Source organism: Peromyscus eremicus, chromosome 1 (genome assembly GCF_949786415.1).
Source record: "Peromyscus eremicus chromosome 1, PerEre_H2_v1, whole genome shotgun sequence".
In the NCBI taxonomy this organism is placed as follows: domain Eukaryota; kingdom Metazoa; phylum Chordata; class Mammalia; order Rodentia; family Cricetidae; genus Peromyscus; species Peromyscus eremicus.
Genome location: NC_081416.1, coordinates 137,258,206 through 137,268,430, shown reverse-complemented (window position 1 = coordinate 137,268,430; position 10,225 = coordinate 137,258,206).

Here is a 10,225-nt window from a genome sequence, read left to right as displayed (position 1 = left end):
TGCTCAACTTCCTTAGTCATCAGGGAAATCCAAATCAAAATGACTTGAGATACAGTCTTACACCTGTCAGAATGGCTAAGATCAAAAACATTGAAGATAGCTTATGTTGGAGAGGATGTAGAGCAAGGGGAACACTCTTCCACTGTTGGTGTGAATGCAAACTTGTACAGCCACTCTGAAAATCAATATGGCGGTTTCTCGGAAAATTGGGAATAAGTCTTCCTCAAGACCCAGCTATACTACTCTTGCGCATATACCCAAGGATTGTTAAATCTTACCACAAGGACACATTCTTAACTATGTTCATATCAGCATTATTCATAATAGCCAGAACCTAGAAACAACCTAGATATCCCTCAACTGAATAATGGATAAAGAAAATATGGCACATATACACAATGGAGTACTACTCAGCAGTAAAAAAATAATGATATCATGAAATTTGCAGGCAAATGGATGGAACTAGAAAATATCATCTTGAGTGAGGTAACCCAGACTCAGAAGGACAAACATAGTATCCACTCATAAGTGGATACTAGATGTGAGGGAAGGGATGGCCAGACTGCAACCCGCAACTCCAGAGAGGATAGCTAACAGGAAAAGACCCTTGGAGGGACACATGGATGACCCTGCGTAGGAGAAGTGGATGCGATCTACATGAACAGACTGAGTGTAGGGGGGTGGCAGAGGGCAAGGTGTGGGGAATGAGAACATAGGGACATTGGAAGGTCAAGCTCAAACAGGGACAGAGTGGGAGGGCAGTGAGGAAGATACCATGATAGATGAGGACATCATGGGAAGAGGAAGAGGCAGGGTGCTGGGGGAGGCTCTTAGGAATCCACAAGGATTACCTCACCTAGCTCTGCTGGCAGTGGTCCAGAGGGTGCCTGTAGTGGTCTACTCTGGGGAAAGGTCTAGCAAATACCTAACTGTCATCATAGAGCCTTTGTCCAGTAACTGATGAAGGCAGATGCAGAGATGCATGACCAGGTATCAGGCTGAGCTCTGGGAATCCAATTTATTCCAATTGAGAGAGGAGGTATTCTGCAGGCAAGGGACTTCAAGATCATGATGGGAGCACATGGAGAGATGACTAGCTTCACTAATGGAAGCCCATGAAGTGTGGACTGGTGGCTGTGGAACTCCAACGGGACTGGACTAGGCCCTTTGGAAACAGAAAACGGTGGTTTGGCTGGAACTGTTTGGGGGGCACCCAGGCAGCCAGATCAGAATCTGTCCCTGGTGCATGGGCAGGCTTCTGGGAATCTAGTGTTGTGGTGTGATGCTTTGCAGAGCTTTGGTTCAGTGGGAAGGGGCTTGGACCTGCCTAGGCTCAGTGTGCTAGGCTCTGCTGACTCCCCATGGGAGACATTGATTTGGGGGATGTGGGGATGCGGCATGGCTTGGGAGAGGACTGGCGTGTGGAAGGAGGGAGGATGGGGGATTTGTGAGTGTTTTGTGGAGTGAGTAGAAAATTTCTTTATAAAGAGTTTGTTAAAACTTAAAAAAAGAAGCAAGCTTGTGTAGCTATCTTAATATCCAAAAAATAGACTTCAAACTAAAATAAATCAAAAGAGATCGAGAAGGACATTACAGACACATCACAAGAAAGATCCACCAAGATGAAGTTTCAATTCTGAACATTTATGCCCCAAACACAGTGGCACCCACACATGTAAAAGAAACATTACTAAAGCTTAAATCACACATAAAACCCTACACATTAATAGTGGGAGACTTCAACACCTGACTTGCACCATTGGACAGATCTGCCAAATCGAAACCTAAGAGAGAAATAAGGGCCTTAACTGATGTTATGACTCCAATAGACTTAATCAATATCTACAGAACATTCCACCCTTACAAACAAGAATATACCTTCTTCTCAGCACACCATGGAACCTTCTCTAAAATCGACCACATACTTGGTCACAGAGCAAACTTCAATAGATACAAAAAAAAATTGGAATATCCTATTTATTCTATCAGACCACCACCATGGTTTAAAGTTAGAATTCAATAACAACAAAAATTACAGAAGGCCTACAATCTCATGGAAACTGAATAATGCTCAACTGAATCACCAATGGGTAAAGGAAGAAATAAAGAAAGAAATTAAAGACTTCCTAGAGATTAATGAAAATGAATATACTACATACACAATCTTATGTGACAATATGAAAGCAGTGCTAAGAGGAAAATTAATAGCACTAATGCCCACATAAAGAAGTTGAAGAAATCTCACACTAGTGACTTTGTATCACACCTGAAAGCTCTAGAACAAGAAGAAGCAAAGTCGCCCAGGAGGAATAGACTCCAGGAAATAATCAAATAGAGAGCTGAAATCAATAAAATAGAAACAAAGAGAACAATAAAAAGTATCAAAGAAACAAAGAGTTGGTTCCTTGAGAAAATCAACAAGATAGACAAGCCCTTATCCAGACTAACCAAAAGGCAGAGCATCCAAATTAATGAAATCAGAAATGAAAAAGGAGACATAACAACTGACAATGAGGAAATTCAGAGAATCATCAGGCCATACTTCAAAGACCTGTACTCCACAAAATTGGAAAAACTAAAAGAAATGGATGATTTTCTGGATAGGTACCTCATACCTGAGTTAAATAAAGACCAGATGAACTATTTAAATAGACCAATAAGCCCTAAAGAAATAGAAACAGTCATTAAAGTCTCCCAACCCAAAAAAAAAAAAAGCCCAGGACCAGAGGGTTTCAATGCAGAATTCTACCAGATCTTCAAAGAAGAGTTAATACCAATACTGTCTCAATTGTTCCACACAATAGAAACAGAAGGAACATTACCAAACTCCTTCTATGAGGCTACAGTTACTCTGATTCTCTAGCCTAACATAGATGCAACAAATAAAGAGAATTGTAGACCAAACTCCCTCATGTACATTGAGGCAAAAATACTCAATAAAGTATTGGCAAACAGATTTCAAGAGCACATCAAAACAATATCCACCATGATCAAGTAGGCTTCATGCCAGACATGCAAGGTTGTTTCTACATACAAAAATCTGTCAATGTAATACACCATATAAACAAACTGAAAGAAAAAAAACATGATCATTTCATTAGATGCTGAAAAGTCCTTTGACAAAATCCAACACTCTTTCATGATAAAGGTATTCGAGAGATTCGGAATAATGGGAACACACATAAACATAATAAAGGCAACATACAGCAAGCCAACAGCCAACATCAAAGTAAATGGAGGAAACTCTAAGCGATTCCACTAAAATCAGGAACAAGACATGGCTGTCTGCTCTCCCCATATTTATTCAATATAGTACTTGTAGTTCTAGCTAGAGCTATCAGACCACACAGGAGATCAAGGGGATACACATTGGAAAGGAAGAAATCAAAATTTCACTATTTGCAGATGACATGATAGCATACATATGTGACCCCAAAAATTTGAGCAAGGAAATCCTACAGCTGATAAACACCTTCAGTAATGTGTCAGGATACAAGATTAACTAAAAAAAAAAAAAAACAATAGCACTCCTATATGCAAATGACAAATTGGCTGAGAAAGAAATCAGAGAAACATCACCCTTCACAATACCCACAAATGATATAAAACACCTTGGGGTAACTCTAACTAAGCACACAAAGGATCTGTATAAAAAGATCTTTAAGTCCCTGAAGAAAGAAATTGAAGATGTCAGAAAATGGAAAGATCTTTGATGCTCTTGGATAGGTAGGATTCACACATTAAAAATGGCATTCTTACCAATTCTTTGCATTTTCCCTAGTTGAATTCTGCTTTAATCATCACTATCAGTACTCTGTCCTTAGTTCATATAGTTACTCTCTTTTTTGTGTGACATCTGAGTTCAGGGAAGGCCCTGTGTTACCTTTTCTGTTGGGCTACCCTTTAGAACATGGAAAGAATCTCAGTGCTAGCATACATGCAAAATTCTGCCTTTTCCTCTTAATCAGAACATTAAATGTTATAGTTCACTCTGACAATATTTGTTTAATGATCCTTCTTCAGCATGTAGTAGAACATTGGTTTTCTTCATAATGAAACAATTTTGTATGCCCATACACCTGATACAAGGGTGCTAAAAGGTCCATCAAATATCATTTGCATGCACAGGAGTATTACCAATGTCAGATTGACATAGTCTTTCACACAAGAAAAGAATTTGCCAAACATGTTAATCAAGCTGACCAGGAAAACTCCATGAGATTACTCACACTACATATGCCTCTTATCCTTTGATTGGATGGTGATGCTTGTATACAGGTAATCATATTTCCAAGCAGCCAGTTTACTGATTGAGACTTCTACTAGCCTTTGCTTATTAGAAATAAATAACCTAAATATAACATAGGGGATATTCGTCAGAGAACCCAAAGATGTTCCCTAATGTAAGCACCTACTCGGGATCTTTCCATATTTATGAACTGGTGCTTGTACACGCTCAGTTTCAACATTTGATTTTGGAATTATTAAATAAAACCTAAGCATATATCTAGTGTCTCTACTGTTGTGGTTTTATTTTTTTAACCACAACATATACTAAATGTGACCAATGAAGAGGAGTCTCCTGTAAATAAAAACTCAAAATTCCATTAAATTACATTCTGTCATCGTTCTTCTTTAAATTCTGTTTTTTAAAACTATTTCTTATATTGCTATGTTCTTAGAAACAGTCCCCTGAACCATTTATATAGGAAATATTTTACTCATCATCATCATGAGCTGTTCATATCACAATCACATCTAACACAATGAAAAACATCAAGGCAGGCTTGATGATTGTACCACTACCTTCAAATGTAAAAACTTGCCAGGGCTTAGAATATCCTAGGATATTATATCCTTGTTTCCCACAGACTTGATTGAATATTTTAGTGTTTTTTTTTTTTGATTGATAAAATGTATCATTTAAGTTAGGGAAAATAATTCCCAATGTATTAACCTAGCCTGATATATAAGGATAATAAATGGTGAAACCAGAGGCAGTCCGTCTTTGGCAACATCTCTGAAGGTATGTGATTTTTAACAGTTTTCTCTATATCTATCCTTATTCCCACAGGAGACTTTAGTTGTAACTCTCCAAAATCGATTTCATTTTACAGCACTCTTACAAAATTTCACACCTGCAGAAACTGCTATGTACTTAAAATGTCATGTCTATGGCCACCTGATAAATCTACCCAACTCAATATATTTCCTGGGCAAAGAAATTATGGTACTCAATGCTAAGACACAATTCATGATCCTAAGGGATAGGATTCCTGCTGTGGAAAAATTGTCTTCTAAGAAGGAAATAAAATTTCAAAGACCAATGTTTAGAAAATATGAACACCATCCAAACATTTAATCCAAAGTGAAGAAACAACCAAACAAGGGTAGCAGCACAACAACACATATTGCTATGCCAGCTCCTATTCGAAAATCTCTGGACATGCCACACTTAGCGGAAAAGCTAAGGAAAAAGGATGGATGGTAAGATAGACAGATCCAGGTTTTTCAAAATGGCATTGTGAGGCCTTTCAAATCCAGAAGGACAAAGGTAAAAATGTTCATTTATTCTCGGCACACATTGTGCAATGCATCATTTAGTTCTGATTGTATTTGTGTATGTATGAAAAAAATAAATTCACTACGAAGTAGAATTTCTTTTGGAATTTCTAGGAGCAGACATGGTAATGCAGGAGGAGAAAGAAAGAAGAGTGGAAATATATGTGATAAATGCTCAGCTACTTAAATGTTCATATACCTGCATACATTTGTACTTGTATACATATATATGTATATATATATATGTGTGTGTGTGTATGTATATATATATATGTATAAAAGATATATATATATATATATATATATATATATATACCTCTAAATGTGTGTCAGAAGGAGGCACATCTAAATACACATACAAAAATATTTATACATATATGAATATATATATACATATTTATACATATATGAAGGTAATTGATATGGTTCAACTTTTATCTTGGAGATATTGTGAAAACTGCACATGTTTGACCATGAAGGGGAATCAGAGTTTTCTTTCAGATGTCTGTAAGGGGTTATTTGGTTAACTTCTTGCCCAGGGGAGTTCCCATAGTCCCCCACTGGTGATTCAGAAAACATTTCCAAACCAAAGTTAGACCTCCCATTATGATAGTGATAAGCTATTACTGAAGATCCTGCATACATTTTTTTTGTTTTTTTTGTTTTTTTTTTTTTTTGAGACAGGGTTTCTCTGTGTAGCTTTGTGCCTTTCCTGGAACTCGCTTTGGAGACCAGGCAAGGAATACGATTAATTCCATGAGGTGAATAAATGTCCTACACTAATAAAAGGACAAAGGATCTGAAGCTAGAATTATCAGAGAACTATAAAAATTAATTCTTTCATTCCACTGGAGTCAAATTGAAAAAAAGTGAGTCCTGAAGACATAGTGATAAACTGATACATCTGGTTACCACTTGACTCTCACTAGAGTCAGAGAAAATTCTTCTCATCAGAGAAATTTCATCTCATACTAATTGGAAATTAATACAATGATATGCATGGGATTCTTTCTATAGACCCTTAGAGGATTTGAGTAACTATGTTATGATGTGTAATGCCTTTTTAATATAGCTGAACTATAGCCTCCTGTATGTGTTTTGAAAAGGTACCAAAAATGTTCTAACAGATTCAGAGGTGGGGTATCATTCGTTAATGAACATGTTTACAATCTCAACTTTCCTATCTGTCATTGAAATTCAGAATGTGAGTTTTCACACACAAGATACGGCCTTCACAGGTGCTAAACATATGAAGCTATTCTTTATTGTCTACCCAGAGACTCTAGTGATATAAAGGCTAGTGTCTGGAACAGTTATTGCTTCATAATTTCAGTGACTCTAGGTAACTGGATAAAATTGAAAATACCATAGCTATTCCCACAGTGGATCTCCATGAGATAGGAAAGAACAGGACTCTCTTTTCTTGTGCCAGTTAGGAAAGCCTGAATTGGATTATCTTCCTTGTTTATAATGCAACACTTTTAGACTGAGACTGGGATGTCACATCTTTAAAGAGAAGCTGTAGCTTCAGAAGCAGGATCCCACTTGCTTTACAGGGGACAGGAGCAGGGCACTCAGAGCTGTGCTCCTGGGAATGAAACAAAACAAAACAAAAGACAGCCTGTGTCAACTAGGAGGTACTCATATATTCATTGCTTGGGCCAAATTCCTGGCTACATACATGGAACCCTCCCTTTCTGCCTGCTGCTGGCTGATTTTGTTTCTGTGCTGTGGACTGCAGCTTTCTTTTGACAGTTTGTCAGAAACAACAGAAATGTCATGTCATTTCCTCTACTGCAATGATAGAATTTTAATTATATCACTCCAATGAGTATATTTCACACACACACACACACACACACACACACACACACACACACACACACAAACACACACGTACAGTAATGCATAAAATAAGATGCTATGCATAAAATAAGATGCTACTTTTTTAAATAGTAATGGCACATTTAGCCATACACTGAACATAGACAGTTTGGATATAGTATCTTACTGTGTCCTAATGATTATGTAATATTTTGAGGTTTTTGTATTACAGTGTAATATTCATAACACTTGTGAACTTTTTAAACTTTCTCCTTTGTATGTATTATTTTATGTGTGGTTCCTCATATGTCTGCATGCATATGGCACTCATTTTGGATTCAAAGTTCAATAAATGCTTACAAAACACTTTGCTCAGCACTCATATACAAATTTGGATATTTTCAAAATATTCAAAAATTCACTACATTTCCCCTAGTAGAATTATGCTTGAATCATCATTATTACTACTCTGTCCTTAGTTTATACAGTTACTATGTTTCGCAAGGCATCTGAGTTTAAGGATAGTACCACTGTTGTCTTTTCTGTAGGGCCATTGATCAGAACATGGACAGACTCTTACGGCTCACAAACATGCGAAATTCTTACTTGCACTCTTCATCAGCTCATTAAATATTATAGGCCAATCTGACATTATATGTTTAATGATCCTTCTTCAGCATGTAGTAGAACTTTGGTTTGCTTATATTAAATAATTAGGTATACAAACTCAGCTGATATAAGGGTGCTAGAAGATCCATCCAATATTAGTTGCATGCACAGGTGTACTAGCATTGTCAGATTGACATAGTGTTTCACACAAGAATTTGCCAAACATCTTAACCAAGTTGGCCAGGAAAACTCCATGAGATTACTCACACTGCATGTGCCTCGTGTCCTGTGATTGGATAGTGATGCCTGTATGCCTGATTTTAAATATATGTATTCTGGAATTAGAACCCAGGTAATCATATTTCTGAGCAGTCAGATAGCTGATGGAGCCTTCTAATCGGCATTGCTCATTAGAAGCAAAAAATCAAAATATAATTATAAGGGATATTTGTCAGAGATCACACAGAGGTTCCTTAATGTAAGAAACTACTTGAACTCTTTCCATGTCTATGGTGCTTTCACTCGCTCAGTTTCAACACTTGATTTCAGAATGCTTAAATAAAACCTAAGCATATATCAAGTGTCTCTTCTTTTTTTATCACAACACATAGTGAATGTGAATAATGCTGAGAAGTCTCCTGTAAATGAAACTTCAAATGTCCATTAAATTACATTCTGTCATCATTCTTCTTGATAATCATGTTTTGATAACTAATTTTTACATTGTTGTGTTCTTTTAAACAGTCTCCTGAGCCATTAATATAGCTATTATTTTACTCATCTTCATCATGTGCTGTTCATAACAAAATCACAGATAATACAACTGGAATCACAACTAATGAAAGTGAAAACCTCAAGGCAGACTTGTTGATTGTACCACTACCTTCAAATGAAAAAGCTTATCAGGACTTAGCTTATCCTAGGGTATTATATCCTTGTTTTTCACAGACATGACTGAATATTTCAATCTTTTTTGATTAATAGAAATACGTATCATTTAAATGAGGAAAATAATTTCCAATATACTAACCTAGCCTGATATATAAGGCTAAGAAATAGTGGACTAAGAGGAAGTCCTTCTTTAGCAACATTTCTGAAGTTATGTCTTTTCTGTTTTCTGTATCTATCCTGATGCCCACAAGCAACTTTAGTTGTAACTCTCAAAAATCAACATCAATTTACAGCACTATTAAAAAATCCCACACCTGCGGAAACTGCTATCTATTTAAAAAGTCATGTCTATCGTCACCTGATAAATCCACACAACTCAACATTTTTCCTGGACTCAGAAAGTATGGTATTCAATGCTAAGACATAATTCATGATCCTAACGAATATGATTCCTCCTGTGGAAAAGTTGTCTTCTAAGAAGGATATAAAATTTCAAAGACCAATGTTTAGAAAATATGAACACCAACCAAAAATATAATCCAAAGTAAAGAAACAACCAAACAAGGGTAGCAGCAGGACAACACATATCGTCATGGCAGCACGTGTTCGAAACACTTCAGACTCGCCAAACTTAGCAGAAAAGCTAAGGAAAATGGATACATGTTAAGATAGATAGAGGCAGGCTTGTCAAAATGACATTGTTAGGCCTTTTAATTCCAGAAGGAAAATGATAAAAATATTCATTTATCCTAATCACATACTATGCAATGCATCATTTAGTTCTGACTATATTTGTGTATGAATGAAATAAATAAATTTACCAAGAAGTAGTATTTCTTTTGGAATTTCCAGTAGCAGACATGGTAATGCAGGAGGAAAAAGAAAGAAGTGTTGAATTATAAATACAGTACACATATGAGAAATGCTCAGGTACATAAAGGTGCATACACATGTATGCATATGTATTGTTATACATACATATATTTATACCTCTAAATGTGTCAGAAGGAGGCACATCTACATACATATACAAAAATATTTATAAATATATGAAAGTAATTGATATAGTTCAACTTTTATCATGGAGATATTGTGAATCAGATATTGGGAATCAGAGTTTTCTCTCAGATGTCTGTAAGGACATCTTGGCCAAGGGAGCTCCCATAGTCCCCCACTGGTGACTCACAAACCATTTTCAAACCAAGGTAGAACACGTAATATGATGATAATAAGCTATTACTGAAGATCCTACATACTTAAGTCATCATAGAAGAGATATACACATGGTACATCATTAGAAGGTTCACTGAGTATGACTACATGGGAAAAGAATGGAAAA